The following is a 15,770-nucleotide window of genomic DNA, read 5'->3' on the forward strand; positions in this document are numbered from 1 at the left end:
TGACAGACATACCTACCTGTCTGCAGGCATCTTGGCATTCTAACTGTGAATAGAGAAGCCAGTCCTACTGTTTGCAGAGCTCTATAATTGAATTAGTGAACCTTATTTTGTAACACAGAAGTGTTCCCACTGAAACATTCAAACATCAGCAGCTCACACATAAATTATTCACTCCTACACAAAGCTACAAGGCTAAAGGTACCATTTCCAGGACATCTAAATGATGTAGAATGTGTCTACAGAGAAATGTGAAAAATAACCCAAGCTGTCCCTGGCAAAGACTGCTTCAGCAAATAACATAGTTGCATTAATATTCTAGCTAGTAAGAATTCCTTTCCAGCATTGAATGGATGCTGCAGATCCGCCCATACTGCTTCCACACCTAAGCTTAGAATTGCTGTGTGATATGGCACTGTATCATGTGGAAACGACACATGATACATGACACTGAGTCAGTGCTAGCTTAAAGATCAATGCATTGCATCCCACCATGAGATACAGACTTGGACAGACTTGAAGTTCTCTTCACTAGCTAAGTTCTCCAAAGAAGAGGCATGGTTTGACTTCACCTGTTGTCAGCCAAGACTATCAAAGCTTCTTTGTTGATTTCCCAAAGCTCTAACAGTTTTTCAGTATATCCAATATACTGAGAAAGAGACATTCTACCTTTGTAGAGTGTAATTAAAGAGACATTCTCCAATAATGACTACTGACAAGATCAAACATAAATCTGGCTCAGCACTTCACTTATTGAAGTTTTTCACAGTTATAGGAAGCCTCGTTTCTATTCCTTCTGCAAAACTCTTATAGATACCTTAAACTTTGCCAGTGCATGTATCTAGAAGATTTACTACCATGGTATCGGAATACTGAAAAATTATTCTGAGTATTGGGACCCTCTTGGCCTAAAGTCATATACTGGCAGCATTCAGTTAAGCTCAAAACATGAATGACATTTTTTTATTATTTTTTTTTTTTCATGAAATTGCAGTGTTTCGAATATTTCTCAGGAAACTCTAGATTTTAGGTTTTCATCAGCTTAGATTGATGTACTGCAGAAAGAGCACATGTAATGTTTGTCTAACCATTATGCCTAGATATATACCTTGGCTAGGAAGTTCTAGAGATCTGCTTCCTGCTACCAAGATAGTAAGGATGCTTTTTATTATCCAACAAGTATTTATTTTCTTATTTTTCTGTTATCTTACTGACTGAATGATAAACATAATGTTAGTTATTTTCCTTTTGTATTTAATTTACTGATAAGGTAAGTATGAAGTTATGCTTCATTAATTTCTACTGTAATAGTTATGACCTGACTTTTCAAAAATTTAATTTCAGAAAGAGGTGCTTACATGTCACAATGAAGGTCAAGATAGACAACTATGTCTGAATAAACAGTCTTAAGTATAGCTGTGGGACAAATGGCATTGTATGTGGCCTACCTAGTCTTTCTGAAAATCTGGTTCTACCTTTTTCACTGAAAACTTACACTTAATTTGTTCCCAAGAGTAAACTGAGTAGTGTTTGTTTGTAATTGGTCATGAAACCTTCTATTCTAAAGCTAAGCCAATAAATTTTTGAGGTGTACAAATCCTCATCATATTCTGAGAATAAAAATATCACATTGAAAAACATGGCTTTTAAATTCCTATTTTTTCAGAAATGCTCCTTTAGAAGGTCCTGAAACATTGTTAAGTTTGACAGCCAGGTGACTGGAGAGTGAGATATAAGAGAGGTTCCACCAAATAGATTTAACTTAAAAAATTCTTTATACAGATTTATAAAGAAAGCCTCCATTTATCTGAATCAGGAACCCTAACAGCAACGTCCTGCCTGTCTGTCGTAAATCCTGGTGACCTTTCCTTTTATTCTCAAAGTTTTCTCCAGGATGACAAACACAGTTCAATATGCCCCAATACAGAAGGCATTGCTACTCTAACCATGAAAAAGTGAGCTCTCTTCCCTTGTTTTGTTCCCTACTTGTCTTCTACAGCTTTTTGCAAAAAAAAAAAAAAAAAAAAAAACCAAATAAAATGAAATTATCATTTCGCTATAAATTCTGATGTTTTGGTATTTGTGGATTGTTTTTTTTTTCACAACTAGAAAGACAAACTAGAATTTCAAACCCATAATGCAGAAATTCCAAAATATTTATTTGATGATATTCAACATCAAATCATCTAATTTCAAGTCATTTTTACCTTATAAAAAAGCATTGTTTCAATAACTCCAAAACACTATAGCTAATATAGATCTTATATATCTGCAATATTATATAATGTCAAATATAGTCTGAAATACACGTTTAAACTAAATAGACTTGAAAAAAAATCTCTTTATCTCATTGAAGCAAATTTATTTAACATTGAAATGAAACACAAAAGTGACAACAATAAGTTTTGACAATTTTTCCATGAAAAAAAGAAAAAATATCAATACACTTTTATGAAGCTTTTCTGTTTTAATGAATTGCATTTTCCAAGGAAAACATTATCTGGAGAAAATATTTTCAGTCAGCTTTAATTTCAGATTTTTTTTCACCAAGCACTACTGTCAGTTACCACCCCGTTTCAATTTGTTTTCAGTTATTTGTGTTTCAGGTAGTTCTGTATGAGTTGGCTGATTGTAAACCTGTGAACCTGCTGGCCTAACCTATAAAATATATGTCTCATGACATGGGCTTTCCATATTTTATGTGTTGGCAGGTGCTGCAGCCTGTCTTCAGAATGCAGTTGCCAAGCTTGTCACCCACAGGAAGGCCAGGAAGAAGGGTGTTTTGCTGTTCATGGGCCTGAACTTAGAGAGAATTTGCAGGGAAACTCATTCTACAGCCACATACTGACATGGTTATTCGTTCTTCATATTGCCAGAATTTGTCTTGTTACATGATAACCAACTCAATGTGCTAATCCCATACTGGAGCCTGACTCATGGGGCCAGATGTAAATTAATATGCTCTTCTGTTAGATTAGCAATTTAATTAAAACAACAACAACAGCACTTTTTCTGTGTTTTAGGACACTGCAAACATCCCTGATGCTGCAAAGTTGTACAGCAGGAAATCTGTCAGAACCCTTGTTATAGAGCATCATTTTCTTGTTATACTCTTGTATGAAATGAATGGGAACTGAACTGGTAATTCTCAAACTTTAAAATACTGCATCTTTTTTCTTGTCAGGTTTCTACTGTTTTAGACATATCTTATTCTTTTGCTCAGTATCCATTTTAAATTGTATTTCTTTTTGTCCTCTTTTTTTCTTGTGCCTTCAGAACTGTTAAGGGCTTTCAAAATTACATGTTCTGGTCCAAAATAATGCCTTTGGTAAGGCTTCTGTTTTCTGTAAACTTTGTTTTGAGAATATTGAGGGACAGCAAATAAAATGAGACTGACAATTACCTCTCAAAAATCTATGGATTGGTTTATGGGCTTGAATAGACACTTTTTAATGTATTCAATGATTTCTTACTTTGATCAGACAGCTCACCTACCTGTTCTTGTAGAATGGTTTTACAGATTTTACAGTTTTGATTGTTCGCTTCAGAATAATTATGATAGAGAACAATTCTGAAAGCATGCATGTTTCCCTGCAACCTGAAATTCTGCATATGCATTGTTATCTAGAGTTAGTTGCACTGGCAGTAATTTGAAATTTAAATGAAGACAAAGGTATCTTCCAGATTTTTCATGGGCATGTGGGAAACAATTTTGCTTACTCAGTGGATACATAGATAGATAGGACAGAGGTTGTCAAATTGTCTTAAGGTAGAGAGGATTGTAAAACGCTATATGCCAAAAGCTACCTTATAAAATTCTTTAAATATGCTTATTTAAAAATTATATTTATACTCAATGGTGTCACTGAAGCCTACTCAAAAACTCCTCTGTGTTTTAGAGTCGCTTAAAAAAAATTAACAAATGGAATATATCTAAATCTCTGTAGGATTATAGAAGGTTAAGATGACATTTTACAATTATAAATGCAGGGTAAGGAGATTTGCAACTTGGAAGACATAAAAGAGTTTCATTACATACTCAAATTTTCTATTTAACGATTCAGTAGGGGCTACATCTTCTCTATTGATGTCAACGTGATAAAAAATTTATATTACAAAACGTGTGTATAAAGGATAGTCTCTAGTGAGATGGAAAAGCAAAAGGATTTGTTCCTTGGTATAACTTTAAATGTCTTCAGTTAAGTTTAAGGGACACATTTGCCAAAATGTATTAATTCCTACAATACTATCAACAAAAAAATATAAAATTATTTCAGTGACATATGACACGTGCAAAAGCACAAATAAATGTAACTCTTCCAAATGAAATCCAGGCTATCGAAAACCATGTGGAAGTCTCCTTTACACTGTGAAAGCCCTAACTTAAAATATAGATGATGCTGACTAATGTACACTCTTTAAATATGAAAAGACATTTTATCCCAAATGGCTTCTGTAGGGATTTAAGATGTTTTTGACTTTTAAAATCCCATGTCAGCTTCTGTTTTCAGTCCTTGGTTTGATTCTAGTATAACCCGAATGTTAAGATTAATCTAAATATATATTTGAATAATGGCGGTTGTGCTTTCCTTTGAATCATTCTATTCTAACAGTAACTACTGAGAATAGATTGTGTAAAGCAGGCAATGAAATATTTTGTAATGATTTCCAGGGCTATTGGACCCTCTTTCTACCAAATTTTCTACCAATACAAGACTTTTTGTGCCTTTTGTACTATAAGAGAGATTTATTTTGTATTTTTATGCAGTTTATGTGTAGGTTCAAGCAGAAAGAAAAGCCATGTGTTTGATTTGCAGCTTGAGTAGCAACATTGCTTTGTGGTACTAATTACTCTGGCAAAGCTTTCCTTGTTTGTCATTCCTCTAAATGCATTTACTTGTGGTGTTCTGAATTAATGATTATATCACTTGTCATATTCCCTAGAAAGTGATGCAATCTTGAAATTTTATTCTGCAGTATTAGTAGCCATTTCTATCTTTTCCAGAGTGTGATCACTACAAAAATTGAGCATTTGCCATTCGTTTCTACCAGAACTCTAGTGCACACATTAACTCAGTGTAAACCAGGGCAAGATATAACATATTTCCCATTTTCTTAATAATCTTTCCCTGAAGAATAGACTACCAAGTAATTTGATTTAAATAATTCTATGTACATATGTGTATATGTATTACAGATGTAAACTGATGATTATTAGTGTCTCCTCTTGATATTGTTTTCTTTACTGTTAGCATATACACAATTTTTTATATAACAAAATTACTTTTTCTCCCCAGAAACACTTGCTTCCACCATATCACAGTATTGATGATTTTCACTTAGTAAACAGGTAGTTATATTTTTTCTGACTGTTCAGGGGACACTTTACTAACTAGCCACTAGTTTAAACTTGGCTCCAAGAACAGAACAAGTGTTTTCCCATGGGCTTCTTTGTGGTGCTCTTCTCTACAGTCCAGGTCTTCAAAATGCACTTTGAGTTATAATCACAAAAACTATGTCAACTGTGTTAAATACCAACTAGTTTCGACTACATACATAGAAAGATGCAGTATTCTCTGTGTTGAGATTACTGTTCCCATTTATCATGTAATTTAAAGATAATATAAAAAATACATATACACAAAGGAGTTAAAATTTGATATCTCAAACCAGTTTAAAATAAGGAAGTGGATGTGTTTTTTAAGTAAAAGGAATTTCAAATAGATAAGTCCTTAAAGCGAATACAAGATTTTCAAATTAATTTAAATTCCTGTTGGTAATACAGAAGAAGACTTCCTAAGGCATCAAATCTCAGGTGTTGTGTGTCTACCTGATCCTGCTGAACACCTTCAGCTGCATTTTTCCAACAAATGATCCAAAGATATTAACGAATGCATATTTTTTAGATATTTTGGAGGTATCAAACAATTCTTAAGTTTTGCTTGTGCTGATGAGCTTCTTTAACTAAATAAGGTCTTTGTGGTTTAGCCTCACATTAGTCTGGGTACAACATTAACTGAGAAAATAATTAATATTTTCTTAAAACTCTAACATATTTACTACAGCACAATTTATAGCTTTTACAGCTTCAGATTACTTAGACTTGGATTTACCTCTTCATTCTTATTAAGCGAAATAAGTACTTTAAAAACCATTTAATATTTAATTAAGGTAGAATCTCCATTATTAATTCTTAATTGAATGCTTGTATGAGAGATATACTGTAAATAAGTTTTTCTAACACAAAGCTTGACTCCCAAAAGATAGACATTCAGTTTTCCTGAAAGAAAGGGAAAATGTATATGTGGAGAAGAACAAATACAGAGAAGCAAGAAGGATGACAAAGAAAGGTAGATGTGAGAAATTAATGTAGTTTTGTAAAATAGAAGCTGAATTTACAGACAGAATCCTTTACCAGCTTTCTCCCTTAAGACAGCTGAGGAATGCCTCCCTCCTAAGACAGATGAGATAGCTGGAAGTGGAAAACTAAAACATTTTCATTTGAATTGAATGACGTGAAAAATACCTGTGAAAAATGCTTCGTCTTTATTCATGCTTCATATAACATAGGGTTACAAGGCCATTCCTCATCCATAATTCTTTGCACTACAGCCCACTTCATTGCTAATTGCTCATCAGGCCAAGAGAAAGAAAAACTAGGTTTGTTTGCAAGATGCTGTGCCAAGTAACACATACAGAGAAGTGAAATACAATTCATGCCTCTCACAAACAGCTTCAGGCAGGTATTTTTAGCAAAGACATGACACAGTATGGCTAAAGGCCTACTTTTTGTTGATAGATCACAGAGGTTGGTGGATTACTTCTTTCTCCTTGAATGAAAGGCAGGAGCCTTTCCTAGCAGAAATCAAGGTGGGACAAAGTAGAATTTATGTTTTGTAATTTATTTACTGCACTAAATCTTTCTTTCCTCTGTTCAAGCAAATACCCCTGCCACTTTAACATCTAACATGAATCCAGATAGACTTTTGTATGCATCCTGTCTGCTTCACAAGTCAATGAGAAATATTTCTATATAGAACAATCTTTATCCAATCAGCTGCTCTCTCTAATCTCTTTTCTTCCTTGAGACAGCAATTAAACTGCTGACAAGAATGAAATACAACCTTGCACCTTGAACAATGCAGATTTATTTTTTCCTTTCCCTGTGGTGAACACAGAGGTGGACTCTTTCTGGAGAACTTGGTTCCAGGAACTGAGGCTTTTGGGAGGCTCCTCAATAAACTTTCTGTCTGTCCAGCAGTCCATGGAAAAAAGAATAAAAAAAATGCCAATGCTGCTTTGTCTTTCTCAAATGTGTGAGGATGAAGTCTCTGAATGACATTTTTAAGACTCTGTCAGCTGACAAATACAAATTGTTGTGATGCCTGCAGGACTTCCTTTTATAAAGCCTAAAGGTTTCTGTTGGTATATCAGTCTTTATTATAGAAATTCTGTGAACGTCAAACCTCTCTTTTTGGATGATAGTCAATAGTGAATTGACTTCTGCAAGAGCTGAGTTTAGTGAAGATTATATTTAATAAAAAAATCTATGTATAATGAAAACCTTTGTCACATAAGTAGGCTACTGTAAAAAAATCAAGGCATGCCTGTACTGTCAGCTGTCATTTTCATGAAGAAGAGATACATGTATATTTGTAACATGCTTTCTGAATGGTTTAGCTGTCTTCACACTTATTGCACTGATCGTACACATATGGAATTCAGGGATTTAGAGGCTTTTGTGTTGACTGAATTGGTGTCTTTAAAAGACTGATAAATCATTCTGTTTTCATTCTTCAAAATGGGACTTTACTGGACTGACAATTCATTAACAATACATATCATCAATCTGGATCATTACCAGCCATTATCATTATGCATTCAAATGATGAGTTCTTAATAAGCTTATTCTGCATTAGCTTGGAATATACAATATCACGGAGCTAATGCCGTATATATGGTATTCACGGCTCTTGATGGCCTTAGTCACACAGGTTTGAGGTGAGTTCAGAGCTCTTTGATATGGGCAGTTTATTTCTTCCCCATTTTTCCTTGCTCATCCTTTGTCTTTTATGTTCCTTTCCCCAACCCCCAGAAGAAAAAGTGGGATTTCATCTCCTGTGATCCAGTTCATCCTATTTTTAGGACCAGAACTAGCTCTGGTTTCACCAGGTATCTTTCCTGCTTAGTCTACAGGATAAATCTGGTTTCCACAGATACCTTTCCTACCTAATCTTTATCCTTTGTGTTTTATCGCGGAATCACATAATGGCAGAGTTGGAAGGGACCTCTAGAGATCATCTAGTCCAACTCCCCTGCTAAAGCAGGATTTCCTATAGCACATTACTCAGGACTGCATCAAGGCGTGTCTTGAAAATCTCCAGAGCAGGGGACTCCATGACAAGTAGTATCTTGCAGATAGTACTACTTGCAGGTTGACCTGTACACCATTTGTACAACTATCCCAAATTCATCCCTTTGTGGTTACAGATTAATTAATTATTTACGCTCAGTTGTGTTACAAAATATATATTGTTGTTGATTATGATGTTAAAACTATTTTTCATGGTTTTACCCCAGTAGACACCTAAGCATCACACAGTATACATTCACTATACATTTTTTCTAAGGAAGCCTCCCCTGAGGATCCAGTTTAGAGTACTGAAATAAATGTGATCTCCAGAATTCAGATTTGACACTACTCATTTAACACTTGTCATACATATTATTTAGTTACAGAACTGAAAGAGACTCTCAAACTAGTACAGCTTTAATATGTATTAATGCAGAGACTAAACTGAGATTTTATAAGAGGCAAGGTGTGAAGTATTTTGCTTTTTTCTTTATTATTACCATTTCTTTTTTGACTGTATAGGTCCTTCGCTCTTAATGTTCAAACAAAATAGCATGTATTTTGTGGTTCCTGCAGCATGCTGTTGTGCCAGTTGTTTTATTTCTCTTTACTTGAAATCTGTAAATCAATGACACAGAAAAGATCATGAGTCTAAGGGCCATTTTATTGAAAAAACTGAGCAACCTTCTAAGTGTGTCAGTTTCTTTCATGTGTTAACACTTTATGTAGATGAAATTTGGTACAAAATCCACATTAGAGAAAATATTCATCTCTTAAAGGTGTCCTGATTCTTAGGAAGTATAAGAGTACTATCTACTCAACATGAAAAAATAAAGGACTGACACTGAAATTTTGTTACAAAATTTCATAAAGTAAATGATAAAACAGATGTGCTCAAGTCTCTTAAAAAAAAAAAATGAAACAAACCAAGCAACATTATGTACCTGATCTTAATATTCATCAAATTAATATCAAGGGGAAATCTGAAAAAAAACATATAATTTTAGATATTCTTTAAAGTGTCCATCCTCAAAATCTGAATATTAATTAGAATAATCAATTAACCAGAAAAATAATTAATCTATTTAATCTCTTAATTAAAATTAATTAATTCACCACTTTTATAATGGAGCTTAAAAGGATCATCTTCTCACAAACAGATTTATTTTTATTTTAATTTTATAATATCTGGAACTTCCTTTTCTTACTTAGATAAAGGGATGTACCTACCTATATTTTTGGATGAATGGTAAATTCTAGTTTTGATCAATCAAATTCTAGCTCTAGGCTTCTGAAGAACAACATCACTGTCATTTTATTTCTAGTTTTTTACAGGAAATCTTTGTCCACAAGGACACTGCTCTCCCAGTCTTCTTGGACAATTTTTCAGGAAATAGCAAAAACTTTGGTCTTAGTACTTATCTCAAAAAACCAGCTGACATCACCAGTAATGAATATTTGCTGTCTTCAGTGTAAAAATTGCCTATTTTGAAGTGATTTGATGCAGTCCAAGTTGATAAAATGAACTTTGGTCATCCAAAAGAAGACATTTTTTTGGAATATACTGAAGTAAGATTCCGGGTGAAAAATGATATTAAATTGGCAAGGAGAATGAATGTCTGCAGGGTGACAATTCAATGTCTCTACTGCAGGTGCCAGAGAGCTGGTCTGTATGTAGTTACCACAATAAAAAATTGAATATCTTCCGCTAAATTACTTCAAAAAGACCATGAAATTCATCGGGTTGCATAAGATATACACCAGACACTGAGTACGTTAAAAGAGCAAATATACCAGGCACGAAGGAAGTGGTGATAAAAATGCAATTGAGGTGTAAATGAAGTGTTTGGGTCCTTCATCTAAAGGCATTCTATAGCTAAATTCTCACTTCCGTAAAAATGCACTTCAGTAGCTAACACACACAGACCAAACCCAAACCAATCAAACAAAACTATGGACAACTGGAAGCACAAACTAAAAGTTTCAGTTAACTTATGATGGCTTGAACAGATTTGAAATCACCTGTAATCTATTTAGGTGAAGTAAAGGCCAAAGGGGTATGTGAAAAGGAAAAGCAGTTACATACTTGTGTTGTATATGGAACTTAATTATCTTGGTGGTGGAAAACCATTCTTATAAGCAAGGAATTATACACTCACGAAGTTTTGCTATTAATACAAAGAAATAGTTTAATTGTAGACTTCTGCCATTCATAATGCAGACAACAGTGGTTATATGCCCTGCAGGATTTAAGCAACTTGTCAGACACAATCAGAAAGATAGTTCTCTTTTTTTTAAGATCACTGAAACATTACCTTTTAAACTAACTAACATTTTTTTCAAGTCCAAAATACACCAAAGATTTTCAGGGTATTTAAAAACTCTTAAAATAGAAATTCAACAACTATCAATCATAATAGAAACTATCAGGACATCTCAGAAAGTCAAAAGAAGAGTGAAAAATGAAAAGTCTGTTTTCAAAAATACTTTTGTGACTTTCCTGCCAGATAGTCCTGCCAGACTTTCCTATCACAAAAACAAAGGTAGTATGTCTACCAAACTAGAGTGGGAAAAAAAAAAAAGAACCAACAAAAAACCCCAACAATTCTATTACTTTTATATGAACAGATTTCGTATCTGTAAGGTAAGGACAATAAGCTTATTTTATAAGCTAAGGATGTTACAGAAATCTGTGCTGAGAAAATGAAAAGATAATGCAGCTGATATTGAAAATAGCTGAGACCTAAAATAGGTGTGCCTCTCTTTGCTAGCTATTACAAGAGAATAAAGTAAAATGGCACTATATTAAGCCAGCAACTGCTCTCTGATAGCATCTCGGTTTTGGAAGGCAACACTCAACAGAACTTTCCATGCAGCACTTTATTATTAGTCTCCCTCCTAAGTTCATTCTTTCCAGCAAGCAACTGGGCAGCTGAAAAAGAATCCCAAAAATAACTTCAAAATAATCAACCATCTACTTCAGACCCTTATTATCACTGTGAAATTACATTTTGTCAGGCACTAACTAATAATATGAAAGAGGTTTTATAATTTATTTCCATACAATAACTTCATGTATATTGAAATGTTTTTATGATTTATTAAAAGATTTTCCTACATACTTAGATTTCATATTCCTGGAGAGGAGGACTGGGTAAACAAAGAGAGATGAGAATGATATCTACTTAGAAATTGAAGGTTCTCAATATTAATTGCATGCCTTAAGATGCAATTCATATCCATTTGAAATACCCGAGTTAAATGTTTGCTTAAGTTTTGTAAGATTTAACTGAGTACTCATTTTGACCAGAAACTCTTCCCCCACTTCTTTAATACTTATAGTGATCTCTGACAAATTTCACAAATTTCTCTATGTTGTCCATAAAATTCCTTTACCATACTATGAGATATTGAGACACAGTTGTATACTCTTTTTTTACTATAACATATTTAGTTTTAACTTACCTGGAAAAGAAAGCCTACATCAAGGAAGATTCACTCTTAAAATGAGATGGCTACTAGAAACCCTCTATGGAGAGCAATACAGAAGCAATTTTAGCTGAAATAAGAAATGCAAGGTATTTGGTTTCTTTTATCATAGTCATTTGCTCTTTATAGATAGAGTGATCATAATTAATTGATATGATTGTTTTGAAGTCTTTTAGTATCTATTGACGTCTGGCAAAGAGCATTATTTGACAAAACTCATAGGCGGGATTCCCTTCTGAAGCAGGTGGAGGCAGGGTGATGCATCTGGGACATCTCAAATGTAACTTAAACCCAGAGCTTTCGGAGATAGACCTGGAAGTATGGTCAAAGCAAGCAATGGTGAATAGAGCTTTTCACTTTACCCATTCTTACATTTAGGAAGAGAAAAAATATTTTTTGAACTGCTATCTAATTGATATGCTGCATGAGGAAGATTGTGGTCTGAAGGGAGCAAAATATATGTGTTCCAGTAACTCTTGTAATTACCAGGTTATAAGTCGTTCAGAGAGTTCTTACTCTTTTCTGTTGAACCTCTTCTATTTAGTATGAAATAAATGAAATCTCATCCAACCAAGAGAAAGTACAAAAGAAAAGTATTAATTATTATGGTTAGGAACAGCTCAGGTGATATGGAGCTTATTTAGGTGGTGGCAAGACTTGGCATCCGTGCTTCATTTCTGTCATTAGATGAACATTTCATCTCATGACTGTTAAATATACGATATATGAACAGCACTGTGGACAGTTGCAAAGTAAATTGGGAGGAAGGTTATGGGGAAGTGCTGTTGTGTCACTTGATTCAGAGTTTGTATGTGACTCCAAACAGTAGGAAAAGTCACAAAGTAAGTTGTAAGTCTACTCTACAGGACAAGTCATCTACCTACTTGCCTGTCCCTTTCATGTAGTACATAGGTGACGGTACTGCAAATTAAGAGATATATGGGAAAGGTATTTGCCATTTGTATGAAGCTCTCCAAGTGTTTCTCTTCTCTTTCAGCACAGAGTCCTGTATTTCAGCTTCTTGAAAATGCTGTTCTGAGACCTGTCTCTTTATTATAAAATAATTTCATTTTGTTTAAATTGTGAACCTAATGCAGAAGTTGGATACCACAAGGGAGTCTTTAAATTTCTGTGATATAGTGACAGAAGGAATTGGTCCAGCCTAGAAATTACTTAAATTTCAGCCAGCACACTGTTTTTCCAGGTAAAAATGCCCAAAACTGTTTCACCTGATATAATAATAGTATTAAATAGTCTTTCAAAAATTCTTTCCTCAGTTTTTCTTGATCTTTACAACAGTATCAACAAATTTCACTGGTTTTATTATTTACAGACTATGGCCTTTTGAAATAAAGACAATGTTAACATATTATCTTCAACAGATTTTTCAAAACAATCTTCGCTCTTGAAGAAATTTCTGATTTCTTTCATGTTTTTAATGAATACCATAAATAAGAAGTATGGGGAGGTTTAGTTGGGGTGTGCGTGTGGTGTTTGGTTGGTTTTTTTACTTCTGTACTTGTCTTTAAAAGGATATTTACCTTAGGATTTTTCTCTGCTTGGAATAATAATTACATTACAGCAAATCTTTCTTCCTGAAGTTGTCAGTCATCACCAACTTAGCACATATTATAAGTGCTCAGAAGTTCATTAGCAATTTATTGGTTCTGGATTTGCCTCAATAGGTTAATCCTCATATAATTTGATCACTGTACTACAAAATCATACTAAGATTGCATATAAAACATGTCAACATTCTAAGTCTGAAACCATTCACTTTTCGTACATGTTTCCGGGACACTGCTGCCCCAAATGATGCCCTGAACCATATCTTCTGTAAAGCATACTGTGTGGTTACCTTTTTCCTAATGTACCCACTGGAATTGGGATAACTGTCGCAACCTCTTTTAAATGCGCAGTGGTTCAAGTGTGTTAAAGTATCCATTTCAAACATATATCTTTGTCAAGAAGTTACCTTAATATACATAAACATCTCTAGGAGGCTTAGAAAAGCATTATCAGATAGTTTGCAAATCCTCATATCCTCAGGGATTTCTCCTTATCTTAAGAGGCAGGTATGTGTTTCTTCACATTCTTGATGTCCTTGAAAGGTAACAACATTATTTTATTTTGTCATTTAATTCTGTTATTTTAAAGTAGAATTGCCTGTCTATTTGTGAAAATCTGGGTATGACTGACACAAGTGGTAGATTTTGATTTTTAATACTCCTCTCCTCTCCTCTCCTCTCCTCTCCTCTCCTCTCCTCTCCTCTCCTCTCCTCTCCTCTCCTCTCCTCTCCTCTCCTCTCCTCTCCTCTCCTCTCCTCTCCTCTCCTCTCCTCTCCTCTCCTCTCCTCTCCTCTCCTCTCCTCTCCTCTCCTCTCCTCTCCTCTCCTCTCCTCTCCTCTCCTCTCCTCTCCTCTCCTCTCCTCTCCTCTCCTCTCCTCTCCTTCCCTTCCCTTCCCTTCCCTTCCCTTCCCTTCCCTTCCCTTCCCTTCCCTTCCCTTCCCTTCCCTTCCCTTCCCTTCCCTTCCCTTCCCTTCCCTTCCCTTCCCTTCCCTTCCCTTCCCTTCCCTTCCCTTCCCTTCCCTTCCCTTCCCTTCCCTTCCCTTCCCTTCCCTTCCCTTCCCTTCCCTTCCCTTTCCCCTCCTCTTGCTTCACTTTATTTACTTTGGTTTTTTGCTTTGTCAGTCTGCTTTGCTCTCAATGAAAGCACAAAGTTTTGAAGCCAAGACAGTGAAATATTCAGTGAATTCTCCCCATCTGCAAAATAAAAACTGAAAGTAAGTTTCTCCTACTTCATATAAAATTATATTACCCTTATTAGTTATCTAGTTCTGATCTCCTTAATTTCTTTGGCTACCACTCATTCTTCAAATAAGCAGCTGCTAAGTGAGATTAAAAAAAAAAAAAAAAAGAAAAGAAAAGAAAAAAAAAGGTGCAAGTGAAGGTGAAAATTATACCCTTTCAAGATGCTCCCCTCCTTCCTCATCAGACACTAAGTTCCTGTTGGATATGTATGTGCACAAAGAGATGTATTAGCATGCAAACATAGTTCAAAAGACTGTTTCATGTCTTAACCATTATGACTTCCATGTTGGAGCTTGTATTCAACAGAAACAAGGTTCTGATATTGCCAAAATGCTGAAGTTTGACTTTTTCTTCAATGGAGAAAGTTAGTGCAGGTATACACAGGTGGAAAAATGTGGGCGAAATATCTGCTTGATGAACAGGAAAGGCTTTTTTTGCTTGGAAACAGGTGTTTTCAGATTTGGATTGTCTCTACCATCATAACGTTCTGCTACTGTGACTGAAATTCTGCCAAAGATTCAGCTTTGAAAATGTCTCCCTGAAGAATGGAAAAATAAATTATTCTACTTACAGTGGAGTTTTGATGAAACCTTTAAGCAGAATAAAGCCACCCTCAGGTTTCCAGTTTTCTTCCTCTGTACAGCTTCAAATACAAAAAGCTGTGACCATTTCAAACACTTCTCTGAGTAAAAAATCTTGTTTGTCTTAAAGATTTGACTGAAATCACCAAGTTCAGTAACTGATTTTCTTGGTTTTATCATTTAATAAATGCTGAAGCTTTTTGTATTTTATTAACATTAATTTATATCTTTTGTGTATACAGTTTTGAGAACATGAATTTCTGACTTTATGGTTCTGGAGTTTGTAGTCAATAGGAGTATTAAATGTTCAAATAAATATAATAACATCCAGAAGTTATTATAAAAAATATTTTTATTTCTCTTAAAAAAATAAATCATCCCTATTATATGGGGACAGCATATCTTTCAGACTTCTGTTAGCGAATCTTTGATTTACAGAATGACAGGATCATTTAATTTGGAAGGAACAACTTGAGGTCACATCCAATTCTTCAGCTCAAGCAGGGCCACCTAGAACAGGTTGTCCAGGACCATATTGA

This window comes from Numenius arquata, chromosome 7, assembly GCF_964106895.1.
Source record: "Numenius arquata chromosome 7, bNumArq3.hap1.1, whole genome shotgun sequence".
In the NCBI taxonomy this organism is placed as follows: domain Eukaryota; kingdom Metazoa; phylum Chordata; class Aves; order Charadriiformes; family Scolopacidae; genus Numenius; species Numenius arquata.